Consider the following 19,157-nt stretch of genomic DNA (forward strand, 5'->3'; position numbering starts at 1 on the left):
TTCATGAACAAAGTTCCTGCACAGCCTAATGTCAAGTAGGGTAATTATTAAAAGTGCTTATAATAGGGGCCAGTGAGGTCAGTACAAACCATTAATCTAATTGTGTGCCATTTAAATATCATAAATCATACTGTACCATGTTTACATTACACATCTTTTTGCACTTATCAGAGTGGTAATATCTCCAGGCCGGTCCCTATGATCGTCGCACCATGAATATTGATGGACTATCTCTCCAGGCACTTCATCTAAAATGAATGAAGAGAAGCCGCAGGCTCGGACTGGGCTGCACAAACACGACGTGCTCATTAAAAGCCAATTGTATTATAATGTGCACCTGTCTGGGCCAGTGAAGGTAGCCTGGCTGAAAGTGCTGCTGCTATGAGACGGTATTAAGTGTGTTATGTGCCCTAGTCTTTTGTGTCCCCCGTGTCACCATTGCAGAAGTTCTTGGGAGGGAGGTTGGAATGGAAACAATTGATTAACCGGTACCACGCGTGTCGTTACCCTCATGAAGATAAATGCATGTGGACATATTTGTAAAGATGCACGCCAATGCTATCAATCATTAATAGTTTCTCATGGAACATTTCAGTATGGACATATTGTACTTTATTCAATGGTACGTTCTGTAGTTTGAAACCGCATTTAGAGAGAGAAAAAAGTGTCTTCCTCAAAATAACAAACGCAGCTTTTTTTTTAAAGATACAACTGAGCATTTGACATCACAACCCATCATAATAATCCATAAATATCCACTTTAGGTTATAATGGTTGGTGTGAAAGGGGAAGTTCATGTAATGCATTGTAATGAATGTTTGCTGTTCTGTTTTAACTACTTTATGACACCAACTTATAGTGCCAGTATTCTGTTACTTCAACTATTTCATGAAAATGCTAATGTTTCAGCGTTCAAACAGTTAACTGGATGTGGGAGACAACAGTCTTGCACTACCTATCAGCTGAAAACGAACATGACCACACAGCAGCTGCTTGGTCACCCCTGAGAAAAATAATGTGGGTGTGTGACATTCACCTACTGTTAAACTCTGCAGAGACTCTGCATGCTATCCAGACCAAGTGTCCAGAAGGCTCGAGCTTCATTCGTATATGGACAAACTGCCACTGGTACAGTAAACACAACTAAATAAATAAATATGTATAAATACTTGTTGGAAGGAAACATTTTTGTCTTCTCTTTTCCTCCAGGTTTGTGAGATGCTGGGGCATTGTTTATTGCAGATAATGTGAGGAAAGAGTGTGTATTCACAGTAAGGGTTTGGAAATTCATGAATATGTCTTATCACACTGCAGTTATATTACACTGCAGTTCTTCTGATTGAATGTCTTGTTAGGTGTTTGCTTGTAAGATTTGAATAATGCGAACCACATTGGATACTGTCTGCACGGTGGATGTCAATAGTCGTGTTATTTTCAAAAGTCATAAATCTTAGCTATTTCCTAGTTACTCTCCTGCATGGATAATGACACCATAAAAGAGATATGGAGGAATATCCATTGTTAGGTATTTACCTTCAGAAAAAAATTGCTGTTGAAGATTAGTTGGCAGTGGATGAATGGTAGAGAGAGTAAATCTGATGATTGAGAGGACGAGGACATGTTGGTGCTGTTGTGATTTGTGAAGGCAATCTCTCACTCACATTGAGCTCACCCATGGAGAGAGTATTTTTCACCCGGACTGTGCCATTCGATGGAAAGTACATTATTTTATTAACTACATTGTCACTCCTGTGACAATAGGAACAAGCAACCTCCTACTTCATACTTACTTTAGAGGCAATGGGCCTCATTCACCAAATTTTCTTACAAACAAATTTGTTCTCAAACCCCACTTACGCAGTTTTCACGAAGATTCTGGCATTCACCAATGTTTTCTTATTTGGGATTTGTTCTTAGGTAAGAACAGAATTTACGCACACCCAAGAGCACTCTTACGCACAATTGAGAGCTGACATGTTTGCGCAAAATAAGTATTTATACCTTTTCGTCCGTTCTAATTTAATATTGAATATTTCTCTCCTCATAATTTTTTTTCTGTTTGTTTTTATAAATACACACTACACTTACACTTCTGCTCATTTGTAAAGCACTTGGAATTTCCATTATGTATGAATTGTGCTAGGCCTATATAAATACAGTATTTTACAATCGCTATGACAATGTTTTCAATACTTTTAACAAGTTTCCTAAACTCTTGACACAGTTAGCACAACATCCGTCTGTGTTGGCTGTACAATTAACACATTCTTTTTGCTTTGACACAAAATGCATAGAATAAACAAAAATCTTAAATGCTTGAACTTCTTTTACACACAAGCTCAACCAAGACCAAAACAATCGATTTTTAATGCGCATTTTACCAATGCTTTCACACCTGTATGTTGGAACAGATAACATCATGTTCAAAACCTAACTTATTGGCTAAAGCCAAAGTGAACAGCTGTTCATATTGTAAATTGAAACACAAACATCCCCTGTATTTTATTCCATTGCTACTGAGAAACAGCTGGTTGAAGTTATGCAAATACTGTAAATCACAGCTGATTCCCAACTCGGAAAACACTCAGGTGTATACAGTAAGAGGACCTCTTTGGGGCTGATCTTATGTGGAAAAAAGAACAATACAGAGAAACACAAAGAAAGAAAGAATATGTAATGCCTGCACGAGGGAGAGGAGTGGGGCAAGGGAGAGGAGTTAGAATGTGTGGTGGAGCTCAGAGAAGGGCCAGAGCTAGGGTAACTGATGAAATATAGTAAATGGCAGTTATATTGCATATTTCTTGCAGTAATGTCCTGTTGCAACTGAAGCCTTTACTGCAGCAATTATTTTTCTGTCTTCTTTTTTTCAATACAGTAACCGTACATTCTATAAAGCTACTCTGAGATGGGTTCATTCATTTTTTGTTCTGAATTTATGCAACAAAGAAACAAGTGAATGCATTTACTAAACCCAACAAAACACAAATTTAAAGAGGCTTCAAAAGAAACTGCATTGCAAAACACAATCTATGATCCATATACTGTGAGACCTGACACATATACCGTATAATAGAATGCAGTTTCTGTAATTTCATCTGATGTTAGTGTTTTTTGACATGTGCTATGATTGATTAAATGTTCCTGTTGAAGAGAACGTGTGTTAGTGTTTTGGTAGACATGGTGTATTGTTGATTGTATTTTTGTGTTATGAAAATGAGTGTTTGAGTTTAGTTTACAATGTGTGATTTTTAGCATGAAATTAACAGTTTTGCCAATTGTGCGTGGTAGGTGTGTTGGTGCATTAAGAGTTAAGGAAACTTGTTAGATGTATTGAAAACATTGTCATAGCGATTGTAAAAAACTGTAAACTAGCCTTGCTTTGCCTTCAATTCAAATCAATTATGTTAACAGGGAACGTTGCCATCCAATAATAAGTGACTTATCACTGTATTTATAGGCCCAAAGTAGGCTTATTCAGCACACTAGGACTTCACCACACAATTGCGTATTTATTGCTGCTGCAAAATTTTGCAGATCGTTCCCTGAGGAGGGGAACACATCTTCCTTGACCATACCGATTTATTTGCAGAGAGGCGACGAGTAGGCTACCTGTTGGAACTCTTTAGGCTACCAAGAGCAGTCCTCATGGATATTTGTAACAGTCAACTGATTTCTATGTTTTTTTGCTTAAGAATTCAGATTAAAGTTAAACCATTTATTTTTCACTTCATCAGTTCTGCGCCCTTCTCCAGATACAGCGTTCACTGCATGAGTAATTACATTCCATGCATCGGTTTTATATACTGCTTTGTATCCACCGCTGACGCTAGTAAATATGATTTGTCGCTAACTTCTTGCAGCTGTACCTCCACTCAGAATTAATAAAGTTTTTCTGTCTTTTGTCGAGGCCTCCACCGTTTTTACCACGTCTTTTTGAAATTTCTCTGAGTGTGCACACAGCCCTTCCATCCCATGCCCTTTTATGGGAATTAACGGGGGCGTTTACCTATGCTAAATAAGAGTAACGGGGCACGAGCTTTCAACTTACGACATATTTGGATTCATCATTCTAAGAACACACCTGCGAACAATTCTGCTGTTAAAGAACACGTCAGAATCACACGTAGATTTCTCTTAGGAACTTTCTTAAGAACAAATTTAAGAAATAACTTAGGAAGATATTAGTGAATGAGGCCCATTGAGAACTAGGAGCAAAAGCCTCCTTATGGAAGTAACTGAAAAGGCTCAGATCTTTTGCTTCTCCATCCGTGGCTTGACAGAAAAACCAAGACCAGTCACTCCGAACTGCATAATGTGCCATGTACAACAGCACCACCAGTGTGAAGCTATTAATACCCAGGCATGTTGATGATGCTGAACATACTGCGGAAACCTTACCCTTGCTTTCCAACGCGAACGCAAACGTGTTGACTCTACACATTGTCAAAGTGCTACTTAAGAGACTGTCGAGTCAGTAGACAAACTCTGGCAACTCCTCCATGTCACACTAGCAGTTCTGGACAAGCTCTGCTGGATTTCCAGATGCTGAGGTTGTAAATACCGCCCCAGCACATACACACACACACACACACACACTCATCTACAAAGAATCCAGGGTTCACAGAGACTCTCTCCTTTTCCCTGCTCTGAATGTCTGCCACAGAAAAAGTTTAACCTTTTTAATATGGCACCGCTTCTAACACACTACAGAGAGGTAGAAGTGAGATAGTCAAAGAGAAAGACAGGAAGAGAGAGAGAGAGAGAGAGAGAGAGAAAGAGAGAGAGAGAGAGAGAGAGAGAGAGGAGAGAGAGAGAGAGAGAGAGAGAGAGAGCGAGCGAGAGAGACAGAGAGAGAGAGAGAGGAGAGAGAGAGAGAGATGAGAGAGAGAGAGAGAGAGAGAGAGAGAGAGAGAGAGAGAGAGAGAGAGAGAGAGAGAGAGAGAGAGAGAAAGAGAAGGAGTCAGAAAGAGATAAAGAGATAGAGACAGCCCGTTCTGCCTCGTACATAAGTGTGTTTTACAGGCACAGCAGGAAGAACATGAAACAAGTTCCACCTCCACGTGGTGACATCACATGACTCCTAACATGTCATTAATACGCTCTCACGCCTCTCCTGCTCCGGTTGGCCCTGGTGCACTCTTGTTTTGGTGCACTCTTGTTTTAGCACCACAACCCTCTGAACTCTGAACGAACGACAGGTTCGAAACCACACCACACGCTCAGACTCAGTCGTTGACGGCGTGTTGGCAACCTGAAAGTGTTGAACTAGAGGAGGCTTCCCCAGATGTGTTGGGAGGTGAAGCAGGGAGGCAGCTGCCTCTCAAGGGGGGCTGTGTTGCTCCCAGACCCTGCACAGATCAATTGAAATTATTGATTGGATGGTGAGCGCGTGTGCCTGCTCTGCTCACGTGTGTGAGGCGGTCTGACAGGCCAGGCGTAGCTCTACACACAGCAGGCATTGCATTCCCGCGGGGAAACCAGAGGGGTGGAACCCTGCTCACTAGATCGACAGACTTGCCAGTTTTAAATTGAAAGAGAAATGGAATTGACAGGATCCTATTAGAAATGGATGAGGACTCCCACATACTGTGGGGTGAGATGACCTAAATTCCCACCTTCAGTAAGGAACCATGGCTTCTGGAGGGTCAAGCCTTGATGATCCATAAATAATATAGAACAAACAATTGCCGAACAAAACATAAAGTAAATTCTTTAACCCTTTTTAAATCATCCTTATCTGTATATTACACCAGGCATACTTGTATACTGTACACATACAATATGGAGTGGGAAAATGGTGTTTATACTGAGGGGTGAGTTTAACCAATTCACCTTGTGCATTCACATTCACATGCACTCTGTCCTATCAGGAACAAAAATAGTCGTTAAAGTGTGGTGCAGTGTGACTCATTATGCGCTTGACGTTCCAAAAAAGTTCCACGCGCAGTAAAGTATGTGTCAAGCATGTTAACTCCAAAATCAATTTATTCTAACTTACAGCACGTTAAGCTGTCAGTGTCTGTCTTGCTAAAGAGGTAACCTTCCTCCTGTCAATGCAGGGGGGTCGGAGGTGGGGAGGCGGGGGGCAGGCGGGGGTGGAGGAGGGGGTTGGCGAGGTGGGTTCATCAATTACATATGTGGTGATCACTTTCGGCCCCAATTATTGGATACTCAAACATGGTAATTGTTCTCCCAGGATGCACTGGGAGAGGGCGGCTCGCAGCTCATGGCTCAATAACGTCTGCTCTGTGAGGCGCTCCACTCCGGTGAGCCCCCAGCCATGATGAGGTCATTACTCTTCTGCGCTGGCAAGGCTGATGGGCAGTGAGAAGGCGGAATTAACTACATCTCGGCCCGCAAATAAATAAACAAGTATCTTAGAGGGTTCGGCATATTACGGAGTAAAAGTCATCTAAAAGAATGAACCAGGGCCAGAATGAATCCATTGCAGTCGGCTATTCTCTGTATTTTCCATAGCTTCTTGATGAAGTCTCACCTGAATGAGTAGGACGCCATCGAATATAAATGGAGTATTTTCCTCAATTGATCATTAGCCTCCGTGTTAGTAAACTAATGAGTGCCAACAAGCCCTCTCACACCTGTGTCACCACATCACACTCACGCCCCTCCAATCCGAAAGATCAGAAAAGTGTTTTGCTGGGAGCGGGGAACTGGGAGCTGGGAGCTGGTGGCTGGGAGCTGGGAGCTGGGAGCTGGTGGCTGGGAGCTGGTGGCTGGGAGCTGGGAGCTGGTGGCTGGGAGCTGGGAGCTGGTGGCTGGGAGCTGGGAGCTGGTGGCTGGGAGCTGGGAGCTGGTGGCTGGGAGCTGGGAGCTGGTGGCTGGGAGCTGGGAGCTGGTGGCTGGGAGCTGGGAGCTGGTGGCTGGGAGCTGGGAGCTGGTGGCTGGGAGCTGGGAGCTGGTGGCTGGGAGCTGGGAGCTGGTGGCTACCACCTCGCTGTCACAGCCTCACCTTGGGTGCTGATGAAGAAAGTGTTTTGTCCGTCTCTTCATAAACGGAGTGACTAAGTTCAGTTGAGTTATGGATTTTATCAATCTGCAGTATTTATCAATCTGCAGATTGGGAGAGAAAACCAGACCTCTGACAATAAATGACAACACAACACCAGGCTTAGGTCTCAATCATGTCTCTCTCGGCTCTGAAGGCCGGAGGACCATCTTTTATAGGGCACAGGAATGTAAACATAGATAGTGACAGTCAGGCAGTAATGACGTTACAACAGGCTCAGAGAAATAGATTCACAGCTCCCAACACATGGCCACTCAGACTAGAGAGATCATAGTTGGCGCTCTCCTTGTAGTCATGACAAAGGACGTTTACCCAGTACTTTCTCCTGATCCCGAACATCTATTAACCCTGACACATAGACACAATCTACTCTTATTAATAGCAAGCTTCATGAGAACATACTAACTAGTATCCAATGAGTAGTTCTATTGATTAGTGAATAATGTAAGCACACAGGAAATCGCAATTTCTTCCACAGTGCTTAGATTGGACTGTGAAATTGGACAAGAGAAAAGGTCCTTCTTATGGATGTTTACAACAACTTGAATAAAGTAAAGTATTTCTTATGGTCTAGATCTACAATGTCTTGGTTTCCCACGTAGTCAATAAAATATGTGGTCCCTTTCAACGAAACTAAAGACAGGACTGAATTTGCAGTGAGTAAGATAGAACTCAATGTTATTCTAGCAAGGCTGTGTTTACCTTTGCAGACACGTGTTAAGGTCAATAACGGACTCATGAATATAGCTCACAGCAATTTATTAATTGGTTTTCTTGACTTTGTCACTGGATGTGGGTCACTCTGTATTAACCTCTTCCACAGGGCAGCTCTAAGGGGTTAACAAGGGGAGATGGGAATCTTCCTGTAATAGACTGGGGGCAAACCTGACGGGATGTAGAAAAGGTGCTTAGCCTACGGTGTGTCAACATACGGCAAGTCTCACTCGACCGTGAGGAAATTGAAGATAGCAATCTCTCTCTCATCTACTGTAAATCATGAGTCAATCTGTGTCGGAGACAAGGGAATTGTTTGAGGTTACACAAGGAACATTTCAAATACGAAATGACTATCTTGTGTGCTGGAATGTAATCTACTTGTTTTAGTAGCAAACTATTAATATGGCAAGAAGACTCAATTTGACACAGTATCACACAGCATTACAACAAACGGTGTATTTAATCACAAAGTACAGTGATGCCTTGGTTCAAATTGGTTCCAGTTGACCTAAATATAAATTAATACTACATCATTCTGGTTACTTCATTACGGCTATGCCTCAGATGAAGGTTTTCTATGACTAACTTCTAAAAATGCAACTATTAATCATCCTCTATGTCATCCTAACACAATGCTGCTATTGCTTCTGACTGTCTTAGAGCAGTGTCATGGTTCGTGAAATGTGGATGCAATAGATGTTCCACACCCTGGTCCCATCAGGGTGCTCAGTTCAAAGCAAACTCAAACAAAAGCTGCTCTATTAATAATGCTTACTGGTGTCTAGCAAGTTAAAACTCCAATTGTATGATGAGAGAGAACTATTATCCGGGTAGAGTAAGAGCATAAATAGAAGTTGTCATCTCCAGTGACAGAAGAAAGTCTTAAAACGGACGTGAAATGATTTGCAGGAGACTGTATCATTTCAGCCAATCAGCTTTCGGCTGAGGAAGTGGCAGGAAAGACTCAACTGCACAGAGGAAATGAAAAAAATAAATCACGAGAGTGACTCGAGTGAACAATCACAAACCGGAGCTTTCGGGGTGGGCGATGTTTAGATTGTTAGATTTAAGAACTTTAGATTGAGGAAGTGGAACTGAGGGCTCATGAGCACAGCAGGAGAATCACAATTGTTTCCTGGTTAATTCAACAATATGAACTTCAACACAGCTTTATGTTTGTAGCTGCTTATACATTTTACTATCAAAAAATATGAAAGCTTTGTCAGAAGCATGCTTAAAACGGATGGATTGACTTAAATCAACTTATCTTGGAAATAATATGAATGCGTCAATGCATCGGCTTGAAAAGGAAAGCACAGGAAATACCCAATAGAGTTTTGACGATGAGAACAAAGAGAGATACAGCGACACAGAATCCTGGAGGAAAACACTGCCAGAGAAAACAGTATTCCAAGTGACTGAACTGCGTGCATTTGTCCTTTACACCTCTCTGCCTACTGTTGCCTACCTTCCCTTCACCACGGTTAACTGGAGAACTTTCTGTTTGTGACTTGTTCCCTGGCTTGTGTAGAAAACAGTAACAGGGCAATAAAGAGTCCTTGTGTGACACACTGCTCGGGGACATTGATTTTCCGACTTTACTTACCTCTTGACTGCATAAAAGCTTTCTTGTGTATCACATAGAGACAGCAGAGACATAGCTAGCCTAATATTCATAATTTACGGTAGAACGCTGCTGTACAGTGACTAGTGTGAAGCCTGCTTGAATATGAGAGGGGGGAAAAAACTTCCTGGACTCACAATAAGGGAAATTGAGATTTTGATGAAAAGTAATGGAATAATATAAGATGCGTGGTAGGAGAAGGGGCTCTAAAATGTGACAGGTTCATGTGAGGAGGAAATACATGGGCTCTCGACCACCCGCCCTCTCAAAATCAGCATTCTTGTTATACGGCACAGCGGAGCTCAGGTTCGTTCAGCCACACTTGGCAGAGTCCTTCTGGTTGCATTTACTGAATCACTTGGCAAAATGGGCCAGCAGATCCCAGTGGTACTGAGGTGCTGGGGGTGACTGGGAGAGGGATGGAAAACCCAATTCACAGTACACTGGAGCTCCTGTAACTTGGTTTGAGTTTGACCATCCGCACACTGATCATGGCTCAGTGACTCAGGATAGAAATACTGGTAGAAATGCTCAGCCCATTCTATTTTATTTGTGAAGATTTGGGAAGACAACACGCTTTTCCAGTCAAGGTTGGCATTCATGTGAATGCACATTCACTTGCATTTGAGCTTCAACACAGTTGACTGTGTTCAACCTCAAATTAATCATTTCAACCCTTGCCCCAACTACCGTCTACAACTTATTAGCCATATCAGCTCCTATATTTATTCAGTAAACAGAGAAACACAGATGACGTGATAACATATTGAAATACAGGTAGAAGTTTCCCATGAATATGTTTAGGAAACATACTGAAAACAGCACTGTTTTTCATCTTAACTAATACGTATCATTGCGGGGTAGTCGTTTCAGTTTGTCCAATCCTTAAGCTTGTACTCGGCAAACGTGTACACACATGGGCACTGGAGGTTTGTTGTTGTCGGTGGTCCTTCAGTCAGCCTCGGGGACAGGGCTACAGAGAGGTTGTTGGTTTGAATCCCACGTCTGACGGGGATAAATGGCCGCCTCCTGGAGTTATCTAATAGCTGTGTGCTAGTCCATCTCAAGTGTCAGGTACTACTTGCATTCATAGAATGGTACGCACCCTTCAGCGAGGTGGGGTGACTTATTAACCCTCTGACATGACTATGTGGATGACCATGTAATGCGTCTAGTCATCAGGTGTGTGCTTCACGCTGTCTGAACACAGTGGGAAAAATAAATGGATCAAATTAAACAATTTCATCGATCACTCCTCGGTGGTTGAACCTACCTCGAGGACAACTTTTAGTTTCCTCAAAGTCGTTTCAAGTTGGTAATTAAGAGCCACAGCACAATAAAACAAATCAGAGGAGCAGAGCAGCACAAATTATAGATGCAGATTGAAAATAACAAGCGTTCACAGCTCAGAAATTATGTCATCATTGCAGGTGTTTGGCATTTGAAAGGGGAATACTATAGGGTGCAAGCAAATGCTTGGTTTGAAACATAAGTGTACCAGTACATCTAAAATGTCTGTCTGTTCTGTCTGTCTATCTGTCTGTCTATCTATCTGTCTGTCTGTCTGTCTGTCCCGTCTGTCTGTCTGTCCCGTCTGTTTGTCCCATCTGTCTGTCTGTCTGTCTGTCTATCTGTCTATCTGTCTATCTGTCTGTCCCGTCTGTCTGTCTGTCCCGTCTGTTTGTCCCGTCTGTCTGTCCGTCTGTCTATCTGTCTGTCCCGTCTGTCTGTCTGTCCCATCTGTCTGTCTGTCTTTGAGAATCTCCTTATAATCTAATACTGTGGAGTGATTTCCCTGGCTCTGCTCTGTATTTACCAGTCCCTGAGTCCCCGGTCTGAGTGCTCTGGGCTTGTCAGACATGCTTTCAAAGTGACGCATATATAAACCATGATGCTTAGCTACAGCACACTGCCGGGATGTCCATTCACCCATGCTCTCATTTATTTCCAGAAAAACGGTTTTCTTCTTTCTCTTCTCCATGCTTTGCATAATCAAAAAGTTGGCCTTCTCTCTCCCGTTAAAATAACTTCCAGACACCCCTACCTCCATCTAAAAGGGTTCATGAGTGTGAAAGAGAGGCCAAGGGACTAAGGGACCAAATGTCCTGAGCCCAGGCATGCTTTTTTGAGAGGAAGGGAGGTTACTCTTATTTTTATGGGCAATTTAATCAGTAATGGCGCCCTTTTCATCTATTCAAGAATAGAACACTTTGAAACATTGAGGTCAGATCTGTTCAGTGGGGTACAGCTGGTTTTTACTAACTCACTGTGCTATCGATTACTGTTGATTCAACTGCCGCTCTGTGTTACCCATTCTGTGTTTCAGGCCAGCAGTGTCCCAATCATGTCTTACCACACAACAGTACCACCTGAGTGGTACAGCACTGTAAAATGACTGCAAATACAGTCAATTGTAACTTCCTGCATGGATACATGACTTGTTTCCTCTAGGAGCCCCTGGGAGCCCTTGCTAGCCATTCATCTACCGTCCACTGGAGCTACTCATAGTAGAGGGCCGAAAGCTGCTGTAGTTGTGATGATGTTGCATAAACCATAAAACATGCACCATATTTCCTGTACAGCTGATGATATTCATTTCTGGGAACTCTTTAATATTGATAATACATAAACAAACAGGAGATGCTCCGGGATGGGACTCTAGCACGGTGACGAACTGTTACATCACCCAGGACGTCGTCATGATGTGATTCGATGAGAAAGATACGATCAAGAGAAAAGCTCACTGAACCGATGTGATCCCAGTGGCTCGGGGCATCTGTGCTCATCTCCAGACCTTCTGGTGGTACCTCCCAAAAAAATGAAAGGAAGTGTTTAGCTCCAGAATCTTTAATGTAGCAGTGACACTGAGGAGATGTTACAGTGCCGATGTCCTGCAGCATAGCCACAACATGTTCACGTGGATTCATATTACTCACCGTTCCTACATCGGTTTGGCACGGGAAATGCAGACCCTATATTCATACGCTTCACAACAAAGGTTTTTACAGATACAGAAAAGCTATTCATTACCTTTGACAGGAACAACCATGTTTTGTAATACATAATATACTGTATACATACTATATTGCTTGCAACAGCTAAAGGTTAATGGCGTTTGAGTTAACAGGTCAGCGATGCGTCTCTGAGTAGTTAGGGCTTGGCTTGTGTATCTGACTTCAGGATTAGCAGATTTCATGGTTAGTAGAAGAAAATGATTGAATATTTTTTTACCTGGGACACATGGATTAAATGTACTGACTTGTTATTGAAAATCTGCTGCTGTTTTTTCTGCAGCACACAGTGTAAGTGAAACGGCATAAAAAAGCATGACACTTAAAGCGCATTGTGCTGTTGTGAAATGGATTCCTGCAGTTCATGCTTTTCTCAATAGCGAGCAAAGTATGCTACAGGTAGTAGCTTTATTACTAATAATTGACTGTGAGCCGACCACCCACCCTCTAAAAATCATCATTCAGCTTCAAGTGTTTTTCCATCTACCGAACAAGCACTCCAGCTTAATCATGGCAGCCTGACTCGGCTGATGGCGGGAGACGCCATCTCTTTTTTAGGCGCCAGGGTTCCGGAGCGAAGGCCTACCGGTGAGACGTGAGTGCCAGCATGAGAGGAGGATCACGGCTATGTCTGTGCACTGCTTAAGCCCGCTGGCAAATGATTTGATTTAATGAGTGTGGTATTCACTGAGAAGGGCTCACCTGTTGTGTAGAGCTGCAGATGTCTGTTCTGAAAGAGGAGTCTGCACGCGCACGCGGTGCCACCCTCGTACCATGGGAGTCTCACAGGCTCTGAAGGTCTCTCTACCCACTTTGATCTCTCTCTCCTCCCTCCCTTCACTTCCCCCCTTCCCAGACTCGTCTCTCAGTCATCCTCTCCTGTTGATGATTGATGATTTGCACGCTAACATATTTCTCTTGCATGTCACCAGGATGAAAAGAGAGACCCCTGTGGAGAGACTTCCGTGGCCGACATTCCTGATTGTCAAGAAGGAGGTGGTCCAGCTTGCTGTATGAGTGCTTTGGCACTGCTCAATATGTTGGAGCAGAGCCTTCTGCCCTGTCGCCTTTTAGGACTGGTACTGCTTGACCTTTCACGGGAATCTGTTCTGTTTATTGGCTGCCGGTAGTTTATATATATTGACTAGTTATTCGCAAGGGCCTCCCCCTCAAGGTTAAAGCAAATCTTGTGGATGTCTTGTTTTTGCCTTGTGGATGTGTTTTTCCAGAAAACTCCTGGGTCATCTGCCTCATTCTTAGTTTTTTGATATATGTATATTGATATATATTTTGTAGTCCAAAACCCTGTTGGTTTCTCAACTGAAATAGTCAGTCTCACTGTCATTTTTGACAATAATTTTAGCACATTAACAAACTCTCAGTGTATAACTCTGTATTAAACTAATCCTGCTTAGTGTCGTGTGTGCACAGCTAAGCCTTGAGTGATGAAGTTATGGTCAATAAGTTTGCCTTTTAGTGCTGATCAACAAAACTGTATTAGCTACATCAAGACTCCACTGCCTCAGTCAATGAGGCACTTGACTAAATCGGACAATTGTGGCTTTTATTGAGTTAGGTCAACTGGACAAATACAATATGTTGGGGCGAGCCAGCTTGATTTTAACGTGCTCTTGAAACCCTGCCTGGAGGACTTGACAGATCTCCCTCTGAGTCTGAAGAGGCTTCACTCTAACCTGCACAAGACACTCACATCCAACTACATGAGCAACAAAGCAACAAACATTCCCTTTTCTCATCAGCTTGGCAGTGCATTGTTCTATCCCTGCCTCATTCTTACACTACTACTGTAAAACAAGAACAAATCCCAGATTCTATTTCCCCAAACTTTCTATGAGGAACGTTTTTATGCTACTTTACATTACATTTTATATTATTTATATTTGATGTTTTGTTCATTTAGCAAACGTTTTTTATCCAAAATGATGTAGAAAGTGTATGAAGTACAGAAGATCAGAGCAGAGGCTAATTCTACTGTGTTTCGGTGGTCAGAGTCAAAGTACGGTCTGTTTTTACTAACCACATCACAAAGTAACCACAGTTAACAGACACGGTTAAGAAAAAAAGAATACTACAGAGTATTCACCTCATAGTGATTCATAAAATATGAACCGTAAAAGTGTTTTCTGAGAGAGCATGTTGTGTCTCATCTCAACATTGTATCTTCAGCTATGGAAGCAGCACAACATTGGCTAGGTGATGTGTTATTTTGAATGGGATTATGGTTTACATTTAGCCTAACTTAAACATCAGAAAAATTAAGTGCATTTCCTAATAATGCATTATTTGGATGCCAGCAAGAGCCCACCACACCGGAAACACCTCATTGTAAATAAAACTTGATCCTCACCCCCCCCCCCCCCCCCCCCCATGGTTCCTTCTGCAGAGCTGTGTACAGTATGCCTTGTTGTGTGCAGTGGAACCATGAGGGTGGGGATCTAGTTCTGGATAAGGAAACTGCACTGAGGCAGATGTGTGATCGGACGTGAACTGATACGACTCGCATGGTTTGAGGACACGTCTGCTGAATAGTATTCAATTATTTAGTATGAGATGCCGTATTAAACAATTGAAAACTAATATTTAACAATCCTTTTTCCATCTGTTTTAAAGGAGAGGGCAGATCTTTGAAATTCTATGAATAAATTATTAATTGGGATGAGGTTGGATTTGACATTAAAGGCAAATTACAGCAAAATTGTCTTGTAAACATTTTCCTGTTACTGTAAGTCTAAGAAAATATTATTTTCCTCCCTGTGGACACAAAGACAAAAACATTGCCTGCTCAATACACAGAGGAACACCAACATCACCTCCTTCTCTTTTCTCGCCACCCCCTGGTCTCTCTCTCTCTCCCTCTCGCTTTCTTCCACTCTCTCTTTCCGCTCTCCCTCTCTCTCTACCCCAAATCTCTCTCTCCCTTTCTTTTTGCCTGTCCCGCTCTCTCCATCTCCTCTCTTTCTCTCTTTGTGTCTGGCTCTCGCTCTCCATTTTTCTCTCTCTCTACATCTTGCCCCCCCTCCCTCCTCTTCTCCATCTTCATCTCCCTCCCTCCCTAGTTCCACGTTGCACCAGCCTCCTCTAACTCACTGCAGCAGTTGTAATTCTTACATCACCCCCTCTCGTCATTTTTGGAGGTCGACAGAAAACATTGAAGAGGCACTTACCCTCACATAAACATGCCGGTATTAGACCCCATAGATATAGTCTGAGGTATTTTCATGTCAGCAAACAACTGTGGCAGCTCACTGGGACACTACATGATCACAGGAAGATAGGAGAGAGCTTTTTTCCACATATCAGTGGGTTTGTAAAGGCTTGAATTCACCTTGAATATTTTCCCATCCCTCACTTGATGACTGCTCAGTGATCTGGGGTTTGCCCATCAACTATCCTGACGGATGTTTCTGAGATGGACTTGTGTGTGTATAGAATAAGTAATACCACCATGCCCCCCACACTATTCCTCCCCATGTAGATTTTTCCTAAATGCAGTAGACCTACACTGACTTGCAGCAAGCAAGATGGCAGAGTATATGACATAGGCACATACTCTGACATTTTGAGGGGTTCATATAAACATCATTTCCCAGAATCCTCAGCACACTGGAAATGCCATCTGCCAAAAACTGACATTCAACCAGACTGCCTGGTCCAGACCACAGAGAAACGGAGTGTGATAGATTGTAAAAAAAACGGACTTTCAACCCAGATACTACATCAGTGTATGCTCAAGTAATGCCTTTGAACAACAGAAAGCCAACCCTACTGCATCCATTTCAGTCACATCGTGTTAAAACCCAAATTTGCATCAAACCTGAACTCCACTAACCTTCAATAATTACCACACATGCAAAATCGGAGAAACTACAGCTGGGTGTGGTTATTTGTCACAGAGTTCCTATTGGTTATTACAGACTTCAGCTTCTAAGCGTTTCCTATTTCCTGTCTAATTAGGCTGCCTCCTCTGAGCTAGTGTACTGCTCACAGTCCGTCTCACCTGCACTCCCAGCACCTCCACCCATTAGCGTCCAAAAAACCTGACAGACACACAAAGAATGGACCTTGTGTCATTTGCACAACTAAAGAACAGCTACAGGAGCTAGAAATGAATTCAGAGACGGGGGACAGAACTTGATCTTGAACTTACAACTCAGGTAGTTACCAAGGAAACAGGTGAAATCATCAAGATATGGGAATCAAGCCTCTAACAGTGTCAAATGAATATCAGATAAGGATTGTTGGACATAAATCACCAAGCAATAAAATAATGAGTTTTCAAGGAAACATACTTAGACTGAGGTACACTGAGCCATTGGCTTTCTACTAGTCGTTTCATCTGGTTTGATGTTGGATAAGATGATGAACTTACGGTACAGCAGAGGAAGGAACAAAGGCAAGTTTGATATCAGAGACAAAATAAAGGAAGAAAGTTGAAAGGTATGTTTTTGCTTGTGTGTTGGGCTTTTCTCTCTGAGTTGTTTTGAAGCTGATCCTTCTGTGGTCTCCAGCCTTTGTTTTGCCAAAGAAGCACAGTGCTCTCTGTTCCAGCACTATCCTTCTGTGATCGGGGACCCTTGGCTTTAGGAAGCACTTACTGTAACACCATGCATCTCAATCTATAATTAAGTCATCGAAGGTTTGAATAGTATTTGCAAATAATATTGACCGGAGATAGTGTTCCTTTGTCAATAACTTGTTTTGAAAATGTCCATGAAAAGAAAAAAGCAATTTTTCCTCACACCATGTTATCCCATATGTGTTGACAGTTGACACACTGCAGTGACTTACAGTAAAATGGGTCTTTTCACACTTTTAACACTATTAAAACGGATCTTGCAACCAGATTCTTAATATGACGGCTTGTTTTGGTTCATGCAAATAATGAATACCATCTTCTGTTGTGTGTTCACGGTGCCATGCGAGGTCAGACTGCGGTTATTAACAATGCATCTTCTCGGTGATAATGGGGTTATAGTGAGTTAATAGATGCTGAATAACAGGAAACATTATGTTGACAAGACTCTCTCGCTCATATGATCTCACTCACAAACTCTCTATCTCATTAGATCCAGGGAAGCTCCACTTGGGAAATCCCATAAACGAAGCACTCTCAGAGGACAGAGCAGAGTTCCTATTTTACGAGGGAGTCAGTAATCCTATAAACTCTGCATTTGCCTTTCTTTATGGGGCTCAGCATTGTGCTGGATCTTACAGGCTTAGGTGCTGCCAAACAGGGACAAATTACAAATCATTGACAAAACCAAAGGGCTCTGATTATTGATCTGGAAGAAAATCAAAGAGATGCAGCGCCTTCTACGGGTCCTGCCGGTCCCACTGCACGGGGGTGTGCCCACACACACACACACACACACACACACACAAACACGCACACACAACCAGTAGCACTACTGTCCTGTACCTCAAGGAATCAATAGAAGACTCTGTTCATCAAGGTATTTCAAGGCGAAAAACATATTGTTTACTTACCTCCACTCTGTGAAACAGGAACACATGAAGATACTCTCATATCTGTGTAACTGCATTAGAACAGCACCACGGTCACAAACGCTCATTGGTTTTGACAGTGTTGTTTTATTGTGTGGCAGTGCAGTACACAGGTCTGGTGGCTGAATTGTATTGGAATTGAGTGTTTTATGCTACATGGCCCTGGAACTTTCTTGCACTGAGCTCTGAGGGAAATGTGTCTCAGTTCAGTATAAGTGTTTCTCCCAGCTTATCACCAATGGCTTGTTTACCTCAGCAAACCAGCCTGGTCCTGGAGCCCGCGCTGAAGAACCCGAGGGTGGCCGTGGCTGTGGACATTGTTACTGGTAAGTGAAGCATGTGAGTTATGGCTTCTGGTGGGGCCAAGTGTCAGTGAAATATTGACACTGATTGGACCAGCATACACGTGCATGCCGGAAGGTCTGAATCTCAGATTAGAGGGGCATTCCTAAGGGATTAGCCCTCACTGATTTAGTAGTGTCTCCTGATTTAGAATTTACAGAGAGAGAGAAAAAGAAAGAGAGAGAGTGACAGAGAGAGAGAAAGAGAGGGAAAGAAAGGGAATTGGACTTCCAAATTCCTATTAAAGTATTAATATGAGACTAAAAAGCTAAATGGCTCCATAAAAATTATCTAATTACAATTTTATATTTGTCTTTGATGGGATTCTGTCTTTTCAAATATGCACACTGAGCGGTGAGCGTATGAATAAGTTTCTAACGATGTCTAAATTGATATGCGCCATTGTTCCAGCTGGAGAGGGCTTCCTTTGGGTAGCTCAGTGTGTTCCCATCAGCTAGGAGCACACAATAGGATGGACCACAAGAGCCTGAGAAACCCTCACCATTCCACTCCTGTGCCTGTGGGAAAGTACCTCACAGATCGAAAACCAATCTGCCGATGATTGTGCGCCGTGCTTTGGCACAGTGGTTAAAAAGACGAGCTTAGAACCAAGGACTTTTGGCTCAAATGTCTGTCTCACAATGAACTGTAATAGTCAAATCTACAAGACAAATAGTTCAATTACAGCCCAGAGTACTGTCTCCCTGCAGTGTAGACAGCTTGCAGGGAGGGGAGGAAGGCTGGGGGCTGTTTGCTGAGCTGTTGTGGTGCGAGGCCCTTTTTTACAGCGGTGGAGCTGAGCTCATGTGGGAGGTTAGAGACCCACCATGACAGATTCCATGGAGACAGAAAAACACAGAGAACTTCTCTGGGCTTCATGCCGTGTACCACAGTATTTTATACTGGGACA

This window comes from Osmerus eperlanus, chromosome 13 (genome assembly GCF_963692335.1).
Source record: "Osmerus eperlanus chromosome 13, fOsmEpe2.1, whole genome shotgun sequence".
In the NCBI taxonomy this organism is placed as follows: Eukaryota; Metazoa; Chordata; class Actinopteri; order Osmeriformes; family Osmeridae; genus Osmerus; species Osmerus eperlanus.